The sequence below is a fragment of the Athalia rosae genome, chromosome 1 (genome assembly GCF_917208135.1).
Source record: "Athalia rosae chromosome 1, iyAthRosa1.1, whole genome shotgun sequence".
In the NCBI taxonomy this organism is placed as follows: domain Eukaryota; kingdom Metazoa; phylum Arthropoda; class Insecta; order Hymenoptera; family Athaliidae; genus Athalia; species Athalia rosae.
This window is the reverse complement of record NC_064026.1, coordinates 28,368,456-28,387,263: the sequence shown is the minus strand read 5'-3', so window position 1 is coordinate 28,387,263 and position 18,808 is coordinate 28,368,456. Positions and strand designations below refer to the sequence as shown.

Genomic DNA, 18,808 nt, shown 5'->3' with positions numbered 1-18,808 from the left:
AAAGAAGAAAAGGAGGATGAATTCGTCGCTGCAACGTGCGTCGTTCGTTTGCAACGGTTCAATGCACTTCGTTTTCTACTCGGTCGACGGTGTTGTATACACGTATCGCGAGTAAAATACGAAGGGGGAAAAAAAAAAAAGGAGAAACTATTTCTTTGCACTTCAAAATAAAGAAAAAGTAACGCGAACGATGGAAGAAAAAAAACAGCGTATATTTATACGGTTCTAATTCCAAATGCTGAAGCGACAAATGTGCAGCGGAACGAAATTAGACACCTTTTTGTTATTATAAATATATATATATATATATTCGGTCGAGGAGAATTTGTACGGTTTGACATAACGCTTACGGATATAAGGTGTACCTGTTCGTAGATATCGTTCCGTTACGGCGTGATACCGACGACACCTCGACAAACTTACAAACGAACGAAGAGTGCAGTTGTTACACGATAATTATGACGAACGACAACGCGATTATAATTGTACGCTCGATAACGAAACACTGTTCGGAATTAATTATATCGTATCGAGTCGCGTGTTACATCGTGTTACCTTACACATCCGTTGTTTCATGAATTCCATCGCGCATATACTCTTCTCCGTAAACATACATTTGCACGGAATATTCCTCACTCGGTCTGCGCAATTTTCGAACGGTTTTTTTTTTTTTTTTTTTTCAGAAATAGATTCCTCGTTGTTCCAACGCATTTTTCATTCCATCAAAAATTTCATTTTCAAAAAACAAAAATCACCGCGAAAATAATTATTTCTCGTCGCCTTTAGCCCTTCACGATCGTCGAACGTGATTTTTGATAAAACGAGGGTTATCGAAAGCCTTCTTTTTTTTTTTTTTTTTTTGAATCGAAGGATCTTATACATCTTTCGCATCGCGGTAGGTACGATATGATCTGGTCATAGTTTTGAGCGGATGAATTTCTGTGCGCTGAATCTGAAAATCGAATCTCTAACTCGTCGTACGAAACGCAACCTGCAACGCCGGCGTACAACGGCGACGACGACCTCGTCACAGGTCAAATGTCAACGTCCTGACGAATCGCCAGTTGCGGCATTCGAGCGCACAACTCGTATACCTATGTACACGTACTATAGGTACAACGGGGGCGGTGCTTTGCGTCAAGGGGCGTCGAGAAGCGTCCGCTTGTATGTATACACGAACGCTTCGTGACGGTGTGCGAACGCCACCCGTTTCCATATCTTTGTATACAGGGGTCGTTGCCACCTGCGCGATATAATGCATAGATGCTAAGGAGTGTAGGTACTTATACTATAGCCGCATATTACCGAGCAATGTATTTTCAAAATTAATCTCTGCCCACGTCTATTGACGACGCGATATTATAAGCTACTTTTTTGCCTACTGCAATTTTCACCCCGACAACGACGGATGCACGACTGGTCAATTTTCATTTCTCTTCTTCGTTCGACGATTCGATTATCGAATTGCTATACGAGGTTCTCCTTCCGATTACCTGGCAATGAAATTTTCGTGGAAAATTAAAAATTTCCAACCCCTTCAAAAATCAAACCACGCGATCGACTCTAACAGTGATCCAAAATTTTCGTCCACAGTGCCGCCTATTTTCAAACTCTGTGAGCGATCTTTCGGAATTCCTATCCCAGCCCTGGCCTGGAATTTCCAAAAACCAAAAATTCATTTTTTTAGCCTACGCCTTGAAATCAAACAAAATTTCAGAGCTCAGAACGTCGCTTGCTCGAACATCAACCCTTCGATTATTGACCCATGTTTGCGCGTGGTTTTTTTTATTCATTTATTCATTTTTATACACCGAATAAAATCCTACGCGTTGTTACGTAAGTCGTATAAGCGTACATACTACGGTTGTAACGAGGCGATGACAAGTCTGTAACCTAGATGATATTATAAATCGTGTGGGCAAATGACCGAGCGGATATACGCGTATGTACTTACATATGGTACAGATGTATACATATATATACATATATACACACGTATGTATATAATAATGTAACGTGGATGCGTATTTATATATATATCTATCTAGATACGTGTACAAGTACCGCTGAGAGCGCAAGTGTGCGTTGGCGGTCAGAAACGTCACCTCGAAGTAAATGTGACCCAATATGGGGGCAGCCACCTCTCAGCCTCGAGGCTTCAGGGACTCGCGAGTGCAACGGCAGTTATTATCATCAGGTTGCGTTATTTCTATACCGAGGCATTTAGTTCAGATCACACGGGTCATCGTTTCTCAACACGAATTTAATACCTCAAAAATTTATCCCCTCTGATAAAGCTCACCGTATGCTCTTGTGAAAAAATTGATCGAATTCATCCATCGCGTGAAAACAAAAACGAAGTTGGAAATAATCGAAAAATTCTAAAAAGGGGTGGAAGAAAAATCGACAATATCGGATGGTGTGAAAAATTTGATCTCTGCGACATGAGCCTGTGCACTTGAAAATCATAGTTAAAAAATGAAAAAAAAAAAAAAACAAAGATTCGTTAGAAAAACGGAAAAGCGTTCTCTCATCTTACGCAACGATTGATTTTAGCTGGTTATCTAATCTGTCGTAAAATGTATGTAAAGCGTGGGAGGTGTTTTCCCCATTCCTCGATTACATGATATCGATAACACGCGTTACGGTAAAAGGGGGTTGTAACGTACGGGTTGAATGAAACCCGATTGAAGAAAAAAAAAAAAAAAAAAAATGTGAAAAATGCAAATAAATGAATATCGGGTTAATCGATTACGTGGGTTAAAGACGAGGGGATCTTAAGGTGAACGGGCGAAGGCTGTGAAATCCCGCGGATATTGATTTTTTTCCGGTATAAAATGACGTCATACCAATCGCAAGAAATAAGTTACGCGTGCGACACGTATATGTGCGTATAGAAATTCATCATCATAACTGGAGCTAGGGGAACCCCGAAGAGAAGAGAGAGAGAAAACATCGCTGGACTATATAAAGAAGAAATGCGCGAAACCAGTGACAGGAAATACTAAAAGAGAATATAAGGTTGACGACCTGAGAAAGCCTTTCATTATACGTCGACGCTCCGACACTATATATAACGCATACCTATGTATACCGTACGTTACCTATACCCACTCACCGTCGTCGCACGAAGCGTGTAATGTAACGTAATGTTTCTATACCTCTCCTGACACACGTACACGTATTCACGTGCACCTATTTCTATATTTTTACCACCACGAAGAGAAACGTATCGCATAACGGCTTTCGTCAACGACCATAAGAACGCCGTTGATCGAGCGACGCGCTACTTGGTACTTTCCGCGAATTTGTCCTATATATTTTTGCCTGGAAATCGAATCGTTTTTTGTACTTCTTTGTCGCTCGCGAATAATTTCGAAAACCAGGTGAATCGCGCTGATTAAATTCAACACCTGTACCTCAGCTGGTGACGCGTCGCATCACGTCATTATGTGGGAATCGATGACGCGGATTATTTACGTAGGAATACCAGGTGCGTCATCGAGTCTAGGAGTAAAGAAAAAACAAAATACAGCTATGATCGAGATCGATGATGATCCCAGCTGATTCGGAGCTTGCGAATCGGGAGCGCTGAAGTGGTGGGAATTTGATACGTTCTTGATACAGTTCGCTGGTAGAATGTGGTCAGATTTTCCCCCGATCGTTAGGATGAATTTCTGATTTTCTGAAAAGAGAATGGGAGAAAAATTATTTCTACCATTCGATTCCAGTCGCACCGATCTGTTCCAATATTTCGGCAAAATTCGATGCATTTTTTTCCAAAGAGTTTATCAAAAAAGTGAGGAAAGAATACAAATTTCCTAACGTACGGTACAGCGATGCGAAATTTCTTATTTGACTAAAAACGAAATTCAGTTGACGGAAAACGATCCTTTCATCGAATGAGTGCAGATAGGTGGATACGTACTGCACGGTGAGAAAATATGAGAAAAAGAAAGAATGATCGAGGTGCGGAAACGGAGAGCTAGCGAAGAAAATAGAAAAAGAAAGGGAGCAAGATAGAGAAGGAGAGACGTAATGAGTTTGAGAGGAAAAGAGGAGGATGGATAAACGACGAGGCAGTGAGCGAAGCATTATTGCAGTAGCAGTAATCCGCGGTCAACGACCCGCTGCTCGCCTATCGTGCAACACCAGCAGTGCTTACGGTTTAAAGCCTTTGCCCAAGTTTGGATCGAGTCTAGAGCAGTTCGTTTTAGACGCAAGTCCGAACGGGGGACCGTAATACAAACTTCTTCGTCACAATTCTCGTTTCTCCTCCTCGCGCGTAACGGGGTAACGGGGGTAACGGGGGAAACGGGGGAAACGCGGAGCGGGAAATCTGTACACCGGAAGAGAGGGAATTTTGAATGATAATCTTGCCCGTCATTCTCGCGATCATCATCGTCGTCGTCGTCGTTGTCGTTGTTGTCGCGTTAAACGTTTACGTGTGTTCTCCGTGCCTACGTAATAAATTCGAACGAAAATCCCCCATGACACAGTTCGACCCGTTCCGATTCTGCGATTTTCAAAATTGGGCCATCGGTTTAACTGTATACGTACACGCATAGACGTTACGACGTGTGTTACTATACATAGTTTGTCGAAAAGTAGCAGACGCCTTTGTTGTCGAAAATTCCATTGTTGTTTACTCCTAACCTGCGTATATAATAGATGTTGTATTGAATACATAGTTTGTACAATTATTATTGCGAGGTTAATTTACGATATTCTTTCGGAGAGTTCAACGACACCGTGCCCCCCCTGTATATGGTACATAATATAATGTATATAATACTGCACCTTCTCACAGCTATAATGACTCATTTTGCCAGTGAACTCGGATGATGCGCGTCCGTGATACGAGATCGTTAACTCATAGAAAACTCAATTACGGATCAATGTCCCCATGTATCGAATAATCAGGTCTTCGTATCTGTACGAGATCTTCGCGAATCAATTGATTCTTTCGCAACGCTGAAACAGAAAAGAAAATTAAAAACGAAAGACGAAAATGAAAATGAAAATTCCTACACGATTGAATTTTATTTTCGCTGCAAAAAAAAAAAAATAAAACAAACACATTGCATTGTACAGTAAATCTCTCCTATGCGGTATACATAGCTGCAATATATAATCCTACATATATACTGTATAAAACGGGTTATTTCATCTTCGCGAGACTATTTCGAGAGAATATTGACAAACCCGAAGGAAAGTCAATGACCGGCACAGATTCGTACCGGTCTGCATCACCCGCGCAGTTGTATTTCAATACATACACACATCTCCATAAACTACATAGGTATATCTATCTATACCTAATATACCTATATACACGTACCCGTATAAATGTACATATATTTCATGTACATCTAAAAGCTGCATAGGTGGATTCGAGTCGGGTATAACGTAACGTATGTATATATTTATGACGAATCTTTATTCATCCTTGGAATTGGCGGGAAATATTTCACGTAGACTCTTGTGATTCAGCAGGTAATATAATTACACGTATAGATCATATATTGTACGTACGTATATCTATAAATGTATGTACAATCGACGATTTAAATACCAGCTGTCTACGCCACCGTCGAGGAAAGTTCATCGACCTACGAAACGATGTCGGTGTTTGCCGTACGTCAAAAGTAGAACAATCGTTATACATATGTACAACTTGGTATCACATGAGTGAGTGTGTAAAATATAGTATATATATATATATATATATATTTATATGTATCACGTTCTACATGCACGACATGCATTTATACAACACATAAAAGCACACATTATACTCGAGACGAATTGAATAACAGGGTGAACTTCCGATCGATGCGCGAAGAGAAATAAAAGATTAACGATAATCATGTCAATAAGGATAATGATGATAACTGCGATAAACAAAATTCAAAAACGAATAACCTTACGTGTAGCTTTTTTCGCAACTTTTTTCCTAACAGTCCTTCGATCCTCTTTATCAATCCTGAAAAGAATAAAGAAAAAAAATCACCCAGATATAAATAACAGTACATGAATTTGATCTTCTGATGCAAATTTTCAAAATTGCGATCACATCCAAGTAACATGTAAGTACCGAATTTATTTTGCGATATTTTTGGGATAAATGATGTGAGGAAAAAAATGAAAAAAAATTTTTCGTCACCGAATGAAAATTCAAACATACACGATCATCCAGGACGAACATGGATTAAACAGATGTAGAAATAGAAACCATTCGATTGATCAAACTTATATATCTATGTAAACATTGAAACGAGAAATAAAAAGATAAAATCGAATCGTATGTACATACGTGTGAATCATTTTCTTTTTCAAATTTTTCATCCGTTTTGTCGCTTGTTAGACCGGAAGGTTATGGGTTCCCGTTGACCTCGTCAAGATTCTAAGATCCCCATACATTATTTAGTCGAGTATATAGGCATGTACACGGCTATGTATTGAGCTTAACTTGAATATTACACGAAAGGTAAACTTCCACGAATAAACGAAAAAAAAAGGAGGAAGCAAAGTTTAACAGTTATTCAGGAATGGATAAATAATTGTTTACTTTGGCGATATATTAAAAAAAAAAAAAGGGAAAAAAAGTGCGACGTACGTGTATTCGCTATTGAACCCAAAAATTAGCGGGTATTGACGATGAGTAACGAGGTCCGAGTTACGATGGTCAGTATAAGATCGACGTCTGCAACAAAGAAAAAAAAAGCTCGGGAGATGATTCGAGAAGAAAAATTTTCGATGGCTCGTGCAACTGCATCCCGATCCGATAAAATCGAACACTCGACGCAAACGGGTCGCATGAACATTTTTGAACACCTAGAACGCAGTACGTACGGGTGTACGAAATGGAAGGGTGAATAAAAAGAAGAAATCGTACGTGAAATGCAGCCGTTTGAATATTTCGTTCGACGAAAAAAAAAAACAAGAGAAAAATGAAGATGAACGAAGAAAGTAGAGTGAAAAAAAAAACAGTTTTCGAAAAGAAAAATATATTCAAGGAAGTTGATATTATTATACCACGAAATTTTATATAAGCAAAGGGTTAAATGCCCTGGCGAGCCACCGCGACGAAGATTTGGTGCATCGCCGTCTCGTTCTGTATGAATATAATTAGTTTCTTAGATCGGTATATCTAACAGAGCCGGGTCATCGCACCGTTTTGCATTCGATTTAGATCAAGGCGTGCGCCAGACGATGAGTTAGGTCAAAAAACCCGTATATGATGACGCAGGTTTTACATTATACAACGTTAAATACGTGGACCCGATCGAAATTAAACTGCGAAGTGTGTGGCTTCGCGATGGGTGGGAATGAAAATTGTGCGGCGGGTATATTTGGAAAATTTTTTGTCAAAATTAGAAGATAAAAAAGTAAAAAAAAAGAAAATCAAACAACCCGTAATAAACGAAATTTATTTTCCATTTTTCACTCGGCGTACAGCATTATCCCCGTATCCTGTCACACAATGAATATGTATGTACGCTGTGCTTTTATATATAGATATATATACCTAATCAGTTTAGGAAACTGGGGTCAAAGGTCATCCGGAGCGTTTTACATGGGATTAAATAAATCGGAGCGATCACCGACCCCGTTATGAGGTACCACGTGATCTGTAAAAAAGAAAAAAAAAAAAAAGAAAAAATCTACATAACTTCGGGTGCGATAATTTGATAAGGTCCTTAGGAAACCCACTCGTACGTATATACGTCGTTACCTCGCGAATTCTTTTAACACCGCAAAATAAATTTAATCAGCCATATACTAGAATATATAATATCGTTTGCATAAATAATAATCCACCTATAGCGTGTTTTGGTACGAGTTACGTGACGCGGGGTCGACGAACCTCGAATTGAAGAGGCATTTCGTGTAGTGTAACGTACATAGTTATAAGTATACGTACTCATACGTGTGAATAAAGAGAGTAGAAAAAAAAAACGAATTAAAAATTAAAAATTAGATAAAATGATTAAATTCCATAGCCGCGTCGGCGAACAATTGAGACCCGGAGCAAGTGTTGCCAGAAATTTGAAATTTGAACAGCTGAAATCAAACTATGCGGTAGCTAGGACGAAGCACACTTCTATGACGTATTTTTGTATATCCTACCCCGAACGGCGTCGATACGATCATTATTTTTAACAAACCATCGCCTCTCCTACCCTTACCCCAAAAATCGATTCAGGGGTGGGTTGAGTTTGTTTCGATCGGCTGGACACTTTAGACCTTAGATCATTAAAATCGGAATTTCAAAGCTCCGTGGGTCCACTACTCGCAATTTGGAGAAATTTTTACTCCCCCCCCCGATTCTCCCCTCTTTTTATTTCGCTTCCGTTTTCTTTTTTCGCGAAATCGGCCCGGCGTTTTCCATACGGCTATAATCTTTTCAGCCACACGCGGACTCGGAGCGGTATCCCGAAGGTCGCGGTTATATTTTTGGCACAGGAAACCCGAGGCAAAAGCTTGCGAAGCTCGATCGTTGGTGTTATGCCACCGGTTGTATTTCGCCTAGCCATGACCTTGCGGTCTTGACACTGTCGCTGCGGCCAACATATATATATCTATATATATCATACACTATACAACACGCGTAGCTTTTATATATCTCTGTAGCGTTTCGCTTCGCATACGAACGACCGTATCTCGAAAAATATTAAACGAATTGAAAATTTGTCCCCAACGACGAACAATGTGGATCGCGTGTAAAAATTCATTCCCAAATGAGAAACGGACGTCGGTATAATTGCGGAGGACAAAATGTACGTGGAATCGATATTCGAAGCAGACACCGGCCGAAATATTACGAAAAACAATTTCTCGACTCAACATCGAACGAATAATTAGCTTTTGCGAGCTTAGCGACGCGTAAGTCTTTTCCTCGACGTTCGTTGCTTTTTTTTCTTTTTTTTTTCTTCTCTCCTCCTTCTCGCCGCGAATTTCGGAGTTTGTCGCATCGACTTACATATGTACACGTACACACCTGTACACGGGGTAGAATATTACGAGCGTTAATTATGCGTCAAATATAATGAATAACACGATTTAATGAAAAAATATTTTTTCGAACCTTGTTCGAGGTGCGATTGAACTCTATCCAGGCCAACATGAGACATTCGAACATTTGCCTAGCAATATGAGTTGGTTAACGGAACTGGAATTTGTACCCGTATACCGGTGTATATTTAGGCTACCCAAAAACCCATCTTGACGCGCGTCTTTTGTGAGGAAAAAAAAAAAAGGGGAAGACGGGAGGACGAAAATCAACATTTTATTCAAATATAGATTGCGGCATCGTAGATATGATTTCGATCTTTGGGCGCGATAAGATTTCATTCGGAATAGAAGCTTTCGCGCTATACGCGTTGCTCGAATTAGATAAAAATCTAAAATATATCTAAGATAATCTACAAATCGTACAGGCGCTGGAATATGTACATATACGTGGCTGACGATATAATTACAATTGTTAATTTACAGTCGTCTGACCGATCATGTTATCGTATAAAGTGTGTACGTAAAGAAAGAATGAAAGAAAGAAAAAAGAATAGAAGAAAAAAAAAAAAATCAATGAATAAACAAGAAAAAATGAAAAATAAAACGAAGACCAGCGCGAGTAGCCTTAAGAATGCGTCTTTATATCGATAAGATTATAACGGTCAAGCCAGCGGTCGTTGAACCACCCGATCAATTTCCACTTTCCTATCGCGCATGACCTAATCTAAAAATGAGGAGCGCGCGAAAGATGATGATAACAATAATAACAATAATTTAATTTTCAATTCGCACCCCTCCGTATCGCGACAAAGAATAGAAATAGTTGGAGAAAAAAAAGAGGAAGAAGCGGACCATGTCAATTCACCAAAAATAAGAGGGATCGGCATCGCGAATTGGCGAATTACGCGACGTCGACTCCGTTTCTTTGATTTTTCGAAATTCCTTCGGAACTTTAACGGGCGAGTGATAAAGTGCGGTTGCGATGGTTCTCGTCATGTGGAAGACCTTGACCGGACACATCTATGCTGAGGACACACCGGTATATTCTTGGTTCTCCCGTGCTCTCGCCATGGTTTTACTGGCGGAATAAACTCGAGGGCAACGAACCGGAGGCTCGCACTTTCCGAAGGGTCAAGAGGAAGGAAGCCTTTCGCTTCGGCGCACCGCGGCAGCCCCGATTCCCTCGCAATCTTATGATAAAAATTGGACCCGGTCAGACGTAACTCGAGCGAGACCGGATTCAAATTTGGAATTAAATTAAAAAAATTTCAAAGAGAATCAAAGGAAATTTCTCCCTGTGAAAAGGTGGTCAACGCTAAGATCTAAGAAAAATTGAATAGATTTTTAGTTTTCATTCAACATTCATCAAGAAATTGGACTAACGAAGAATTGGTTTTCGTCCCCTACATACGTCGTGCGAAACTCTTTTTCGCAGCTGCCCTTCAATTATTTATTTTATGTTATTTTGTCATCTCTTGCAGAGAGAAGAGGAGGAGGAGAGAAGCAATTTGTTATTTTATTTTATTTTTTTGTTTAATCCGAAGTCCAGAGAGGCATTATTATACGGTGGAATTTTAATCTCTTTGTGTATACAGAGCAGAGAGTGACGAGTTGAGAAAGGCGTTCGGTTTTATCGCATCGCACGTATACAGTGAAGTTTATACGTGCATCGTGTGTACGTGTGCCACGGACAGCGCGAAGAATTAATCCGAATGGATGTTTCGCGAACCCATCCAAGCAGCTACGTCGAGGACGTTCACCCGATGCTCTTGAACCTTCAGGGTCAAGACACACGCGATCCGTCCCCCGGGACGTGCGCGTCCAACTGATATACGTTTATCGTTTTATATATATATATATATAAGAAATTATTTTTTATTCTTATTTTAACTCGCATTCTTTTTATTTTAATCTAATAATAAAAGTCAGAAGCCACTCGCTCCACTCCACTTTGCCTCAACTCGCTCATTTTGTAAGTTCGTTATGATCGATATAGGTACGGTACACATACCTTGAAATATCATCGGCGAATAAATAAAAATAGCAAGAATGGAAACCCGGAAAATCCAAGTTTTGAGAAATTTTATTATTAAAAGTTACCACGGACTCTGAATTCAATGGAATGAATATAAGAGCGGAATCATTGGTAAGAGAAAAATCTTTTTAAGTTATTTTTTGTCGATTACTCTTTTCTGACTGGTAGCTTCGTACAATTCTGAAAAATATTAAAAAAACTTTCGAGTTCGCAAAAAATCTGGGTGAGCTTTTCAAATTTTCAAATACACGCAACCGTGTTCCTAAAAAAAATGAAACCGATCACCCGCTCGATTTCCGAATCCTTCATACTTCCGTTCACTTTTTAGGGTGAGATCCTCGTCGCCTGCACGTCAACGATCACGGCCCTCGATGTTACGAGGATGAAACGAAGTCGAGTAAACCGGCGAAGAATGATCTAGAAGCTGTTTCATAAACTACAGTTAGCCAGCGGAGGAGCATCATCGGCTCGGCTCGTACACACCGGTGTTAGTCGGAGGGCATATAGCTTCGCCGCATCGCCTCCCGCACCGTTGCTTGAGTTCGTTCATTCGGTTTACCGAGAGACCCGGGCCAGAGAGGAAATACCGTATGACCGGCTCTCGCGGACGCCACGGCACTTCTAGGCTGAGGAGAAATAAATCGCGGGTTCGTCGACCTCCGATGTTTTAATGTGCGATCGTCTCGGGCGGACGGTCCCCTCTTTTCTCCCCCCTCCCCGAACGCCCCCTTTCCTCTTTCCTCTTACCCGCCTAGGTAAGTAGGTCGTTGATTCAGTGAGTCGGTGCGGACCTCTTCGAGTCCCCATAAATGCCCGCTGGACTCGCGGGACCCGGCGCCGAGCCTGCCTGCGGTAGTTCTCTCGATCTAACGGTATCGTGAGTAATTGACGACGCTGTAATATACTTCCCTCTCTTTCCATCGGCGAGAACGCTCCTCTCGCACGTTACGTTACGTACGATCGAAGTGTGTACATATAAAACGAAGGTGAACGACATCCCCGGTGATACCCAACACCGTAAGAGATTTACCGAACCCGAACGCGATGGGAATTTCTACGATGACAACTCCACCGATCGTTATCCCGTGAATTACCGGTCGATGAACTTTGGTGAAGTTACGTCATGACTCCGGGATATTTATCGTTATCCCTACCTCGAGGATCTCGCGGGAATCACCCCGGAGGTGTGTGCGTGTGCGTGTATAGGTATGTAAAAGTTGACCGGCGATCGGATCCACGAAAAAAGAGGGAGAGAAGAAAAGACTTGGGTCATTCACCGGAACGTTTGACGCACACGTACCCGGATCGCTCGTCGGTGAAAAACTTTGGCGACTTTCGTCCGTTCCTTCGGAAGATCGGTACGAATCCGTCGAACGATTTCAAACGTTTCTTAACGCGGCGATGGGTTCGCTTTCCATCGCAACTCCGTCGGATCGATTTCAGATCTGGTGTAATTATAATGGACTGTAATTAGTGAAATTCACTCTCACCGAGCCTCGATACCGAACAGATGTACGTACGTACGTATACGTACGCGAACGGCATTACTCAATGATTGATACAGAAAGTGAACCTGCAGCACTTCGACATTCTGTACGAGTTCGTATCTGAAAGTAAACTACGATGAAAGTTTTAGTATGTAAAAAATGTTGCCGGTACACTACAGATATATATCGTTTCTTCGATCGGTACATTCTATTATTCGCTCATATCCGTCCGTCGGTCCGAAGTTTGATGCTTGCGAAGAAAAAGACATGACTCAGGGTCGAACCGATGAATCAATTCTGGAGAGGAGTGAACTCGAACGAAATGAATCATCGATTACGGATGCTCCAGTTACCGATTTTTGGCGCTAAGAAAAGCAGAAGAAAAAGAAAAAAAAAAAAAAATCTGGTAGCAATTTCATCACTTCCAAGGTATACGGTAACGACGAATGTAGGTATATATACGTATAGTTGGGAAGGAAACGATTCTGAAGAAAGTACGCGCGACAGCGGTGAGGTAGAACTTTATAAAAGGTTAATGACTTGTTTACGAGAAATTATAAAGACTTTCGACTAATTGGCGCTAGCGTGCGCTCGCTCGACGTGATTCTTTAGCAGTCTTACGTATTTGGTGAAATTTTTTCACTCGCCATACCGAACGCGGGAGTGAAGCAATTACGCGAGTTACATTCGCAATATATACATATATATGAATTACGTTCGAAGCGTGGCGACGGTGGCTCAACACTTTAATCGTCGAAAAGCTAAGCTGAATCTAATATGATAATTCCTTCGCACAATCACGTATTATTTCACGCAAAAGAGGACGATGGAATTTTCGGATCGGCAGCGGTTTTTGTCTCTCTTCTTTTTTTTTTTTTTATTTCTCTTTTGTCAAGAACCGAGTGTCTAATTCGGTAGTAGATGATCTCACTGACAATGAGAGAGCTTAACACGTTCAAGTCGCACCGGTCGGTGTCGGAATCGCACCGGATTTCGTTCGTTCTAAAAAATCGTTTCGGCCCGGCCGACGCTCCAGTTTGACAGTTTGTTAATTGCTTTTCGTTGTTCAATGTCGCAAACAATAAGCCGCTGACAAAAAAAAAAACAAAAAAAAACGAAGATTAAAAGTAAAATCACGACGACGGTGACGAAACGAACGTCTACTCGTGTACGAAATTATTCGAAGAACGCCCGGTCTAAATAAAAACAGAAAAAAAAAAAATTATAGATAAAACGAAGTCATACGAGTACCGTAAGCCAACGCGATTGACGTGCGTATTGGAAAGATGGGATTCGAAGAAGAATTAGCGGAACAAAAAAAAAAATAATAAAAATAAGTCGAAAACCTGACCGCCGAACATCTTTGGCAACGCGACTCACAATTGGATAGGTTGTTCGCAAAGTCGCTTGATTTCTATGGATATTCATCGAGTACTCGTCGACGGCCGATGGCTCTATCGTACCTATCTAACGTCAAGGATAACATTGCACGCATTGACCCGGACAAGGCCTACGCTGAAAGCTCGTATATTATATACCATTTACGAGGCGATAACCTTATCTCCTTGTCCACATCACCGAGTCGACTGTGAATAACGAGAAAACAATGCGATTAATCCATCTCTGGATAGGTGACATTCTGCTATACGTTCGTCTTGAATTTGACGTTGTTGCGAAAAAGAAAAAAGGGGAAAAAAAAAAGAAACAAATCGTCGAAGGTGTTCGGCTCTACGCGAAACAACGATAACCGATCTGATCGTCAAAGATAACGTTGCGTTCGACGACAATAAAACGAAATCAAATAAATGAAAGGAAAAAAAAAAAATAAAAATAATGATGCATGCATACATGTGCGCACCTGTAGATACGATTGACATTGAAAATTGTATCTGAAATGTTTTTGTCGTTTTAATATGTACACGTGAAAAATATATTTTTCAAAATATGAATCGTTGTTATATTATAATCGAACACGCTCGCATCCATACGTGTACGTTATTGTTAAATCAGATATAGTCTGGAAAGAGGTAAAAATTTCTCGAGAAATTCCGTAGGTCTTGTGAGATTGACGATTTTTTCAACCCCCTCTTCGAACGGCGGGGCTATTATTTCCATGTCCGCGGACAAATTAGAGACTGACCGAAGAATGAAAAATAACACGAGACGAATATCGCCCAAGAGTTTGACATTGCTCGTACCGACTGATAATATAATGAACGCAGCAGCAGCAGCAGCGGCAGCAGCTCGCTGTTTGCTCTTTGTTGGCTCAAGGTCCTCTCCTCTTCTCTCCTCGGGCGTTGTTGCTGCTGTTGCATGTTACCGCAGCCAATGACAAGCCGCACTCACAACTGACTGTGACTCTCGCCGAACGTTTAATCAAATATTGTTCTTTACTCTTATTATTTGAGCAACGACGATGGGTCACGGTAGAATTTATCGAGACCCTACCGACGTACGCCGTCTCATAGTTCACGCTTCTAAAATCAAGTCCCCGTTACCGTCCTTTCGTCATCCGATGATCGACGCGCGTTAGGGAAATAGCGAATCGTTATTCCGGTGATTTTCATCCAACGTCGAACAATCGAATCGGTATCAAGGTTCGTCCTCGAGAAGCGTTTGAAACCAGGAAACAAACGGTAACAAACAGACCTAAGAGGACGTTGAACAAAAAAATTGAACGAAGTAAAAACTGACGTACGATCCGCGTTGTGACGTTTCCATTCGACGAACGACGACGTTCCGAAGGATCGTAAGTATGAATAACAAGTTTTTTCGTTAATTTTTTGTCCGGATTCTCGACGTCCAACGATACCGGAGCTACGGGCTTCGGGTCTCCTCAGGGGTGATTTCAGCGATCGGCGGATTACAAAATTCTCTCAAATTAGATAAGCTGGATTACACGGATCGGATATAACAGCGAGGGTAAGTAAATAGCCCTCGCGTCACGAGAATAGACGGAGGATTCTCTCGGAATCAATATTATACCGATGAATTGCTTACCGACTTGTAAGTATGATAAAGTCGAACGAAGGAGGAGCTGTGTATGTACATTTCTATCCACGGCCTTGCGTCCGTCTATAAACACGACACAATACGTAGTCTAGTTTTACGATATCAAACCTTGCGTGAATCTTGACTTTCCATAGCCGACCGTCCCTCTCTCTCTCTCTCTCTCTATCTTGTTCGAGGAGTGAGTCGCGGTGTCGTCAGATTTTATCGATAATCTCTGAAAAAAAAGAGAAAAAAAAACAAACTGAAAAGAATCTTCCACGACCGTAAGGGACAAATGAAAAAAAAAAAAAAAAAAAACGTTTCAATTGTCCGAGATAATCTTCAACGTCCTCTTCGTCGCTTCGTTTGGTATAAAAATAACCATATTTTTCGAAACAAATTTACAAGTCCGTCAGTACTTAGAACTTAGTACGAGATGAGAACGAGAGTGAAAATATCTATATGGCGTGTAAAAAAAAAAATTCTATTAGATGTATGCATTCGTACGTCGCCAATATATTTGTTTGGTTCAAGGTGATGTGGACCTTGAATTTTTCCTGCTGTCCGTCGCTAACGGCGTTGCTATTGTTACTACTGGTAAGCGGTGGCACCTCTCTCAGACATCGGTAAACATGTCTGGCTTGAAATCGCGCTTCGTTGCGGGCGACATGTGATTTGAATTTACTTGCAGTACTCTTTTCAGGCTTCGCGTCGATTGAAACACGCCACGCGAATGATACGCGACGCATCCGACGAAGCCGGCCGATAATCGGCCGGCCAGATTTCAGGTTATTATACGGTTTAGACGGTATATCCAAATATGGAAATGGAAACGGAGGTGGAGGTGGAAGTGGAAGCGTACGAGGTCCGAAGTCCGCCGACGGCGCATGCTGCAGGGTGCATGGCGGAGGCGGTTCGGTTATGGGTGTTCGTAGTATCGTCAAGGTCTTTTGAGAACGCGCGACTGACAACTGACCTAGGGCAATGCGATGCACCGTGACCCTCCCGACGAAAAACATCGGCTGCATGGTACCGCGAACGACGACGTTGCTCATCGCTCGCGTAGCAATGACGCCAGACTGCAGAGGACTTGCAGCAAACAGACCTGTTTCTCGACCAGACAGAAGCCTCGTCATCGTCGGGGGTCACCCCGGGGAAGCGCGGCGAGTGGAAATAAATTAAAAAAAAAAAAAAAATTTTTTTACAACAACAATAGTAATCGAACAAAAAACAAGGCATCCGACGCGAACGACTTTGAATAATTTATATTATCGTATCGTTTATACATTCGATGGTATTCTCGGTGAGACTGAAAAAGAAAAGAAAAAAGAATTACCAGATGACGAATATATGATGGATATACGATGCGCGTATTGTGCATTCAATTCGTACGTGTGTATAACGCGCGTTTGAAAATCGCCTTCCGTATTTTGAGCCGTACGCAAAGTTTGCCAAGCGATAGCGCGAATTGTGTACATTGAAATATAATCAATCTCTGTAGGAAACTAATTGTAAGTTTTGCCTTGAAACGTTCGAAGTAAGAGAGGCGGTAATGATTGGCTGATTATCTAGTCGGGGGGTTAAAGTTCGCGGAAATGTGCGTTGAAGATCGGCGAGGATCAGCTCCTTCTGATTGCCATCCTTCCTCACATTTCTCGTCCTCTGAACGCGCGACTCGCACGTTTCTTGCGAATCTTTTTTCCCGATAAATTTAAACGAAAGTTTTTCACTCGCAGGATTCTCTATTCGAAAATTGTTCGAAAATGTGTCCAACGCCTTGTTTTTGTTTCGTGTGAAAGAATGATCCTTACTTCGAGATTTCTTCAATATTTGCGTAGAACAAATATTTTTCTCTTGTTATTACGGTAGATTGAAAATCGGTATAATTTGAGATAACCGATATAAGTATACAACGTACGTTATTTTTCTGCCCATTAGAAACGGACAAACATTAGAGATTTGGAAAAATTATTTACCACCGAACTTTGAACCTCTTAATTAGACGTATGTACGTAAACGCTTTATTGTTCCTTTCACCTAATTGTTCCGTTGACGCTGCCTTGATTGCGTCGCTCATTAATGAGCCTCTTATCTTTCAACGAAGAATGTTTGTCCGGTGGAATGGGCGTGCGGTGCATGTTCCGACTGCAAGGTCATATTCTATCCTTGGTCGTCGCAGTGATATTACCGTGAAATTTTTTTTTTTTTATTTTTATTTTATTTTATTTTATTTTTTTTTTTATTTTCTCACTTTAAGGTCGTTCAAAAGTCGGGCGAGAATAGAAACCAGAAAGAAAAACAAATCTCGTATAACTACGAACGGCTTTTGGTGCATCATCGACACATAAGTAGCGCCGGTATCATCATCATTATCATCATCATCATCATCATCATCATCATCATCATCATCATCATCATCATCATCATCATCATCATCGCGGACTGTAGGCGACTTGAGATTATTTGTTGATCCGAAATCCCGCTGAGTCGTTGTTTTTTACTTCGAGAACTTGAAACTCCCGATTATTATATTCACGTGCCAATACGTATATAACTAGATCTGGTTCGCCTTCCAATAGTAAACTCGTTTCATTTGCCTTTTACTATAATACGATGAAAGAAAAAAAAATTACAACGATGAAACGGCGGTGATCGGTGAATGGTTGTTTTGCACGATAAGTAATACCGGTGCGCCTACTTATAGTCATTTTTTTCTTTCTCCAATTTGCGAAATCGGTAGCAAATCGTCACAATCATTTTCACGCGGGGAAAAATAGATGATCGAAATTGCTTTCGAAACTGTCAAGCTCACCGTGATTCGTCCCGGACGTACGAAAGAATAGTGAATTAAATTCCGAAATGTTATTTCCAGATCGTATTAACCAACGGTAATCCATCCATCCACTTTCGCCTGTCCTGCGGCACGTGGTTTGGAAACTGATGAAAAAAGAAAAGAATTTCTTTTCGCCACGGCGATATGTCGCGATAATACAAACGTTACGCGCGAAGACGGTTAGGCGGATTCCCAAGACCGAGTGTGTCGAGAGAACGATGAACAAAAAAAAACAATCTTCTTTCAAAATCGTCGTACGAAATTGACTTCGTACGTCATCCGCTAGAATTTTCTCTCCCTCTCTTTTCCCCTAAATTCTGTTTCCTTTCCTATTTTATTCGGGGTTACGGCGAAAGGGGAGAAAGGGGGAAAGAATGTAAGGACCGACCCGGCCTGGGCCGATTGGGGGATGCGAAGGCCACACCGGTCGTAAATTTCATCCCC

At 41.2% G+C, this 18,808-nt stretch overlaps 2 long non-coding RNA genes across 2 annotated transcripts; one reads left to right on the top strand and one right to left on the bottom strand.

Moving 5' to 3' along the window:
* Positions 1–272: 272 nt before the first annotated feature.
* On the bottom strand, positions 273–15,745 carry LOC125500062. Its single transcript, XR_007277236.1, has 5 exons — positions 15,541–15,745; positions 6,620–6,706; positions 6,317–6,406; positions 5,931–5,986; positions 273–4,974 (listed from the first exon to the last, which is right to left on the bottom strand). It is a non-coding gene; the product is annotated as an uncharacterized LOC125500062 (long non-coding RNA).
* Positions 10,419–14,489, top strand: LOC125500061. Its single transcript, XR_007277235.1, has 2 exons — positions 10,419–11,164; positions 11,382–14,489. It is a non-coding gene; the product is annotated as an uncharacterized LOC125500061 (long non-coding RNA).
* Positions 15,746–18,808: the final 3,063 nt, after the last annotated feature.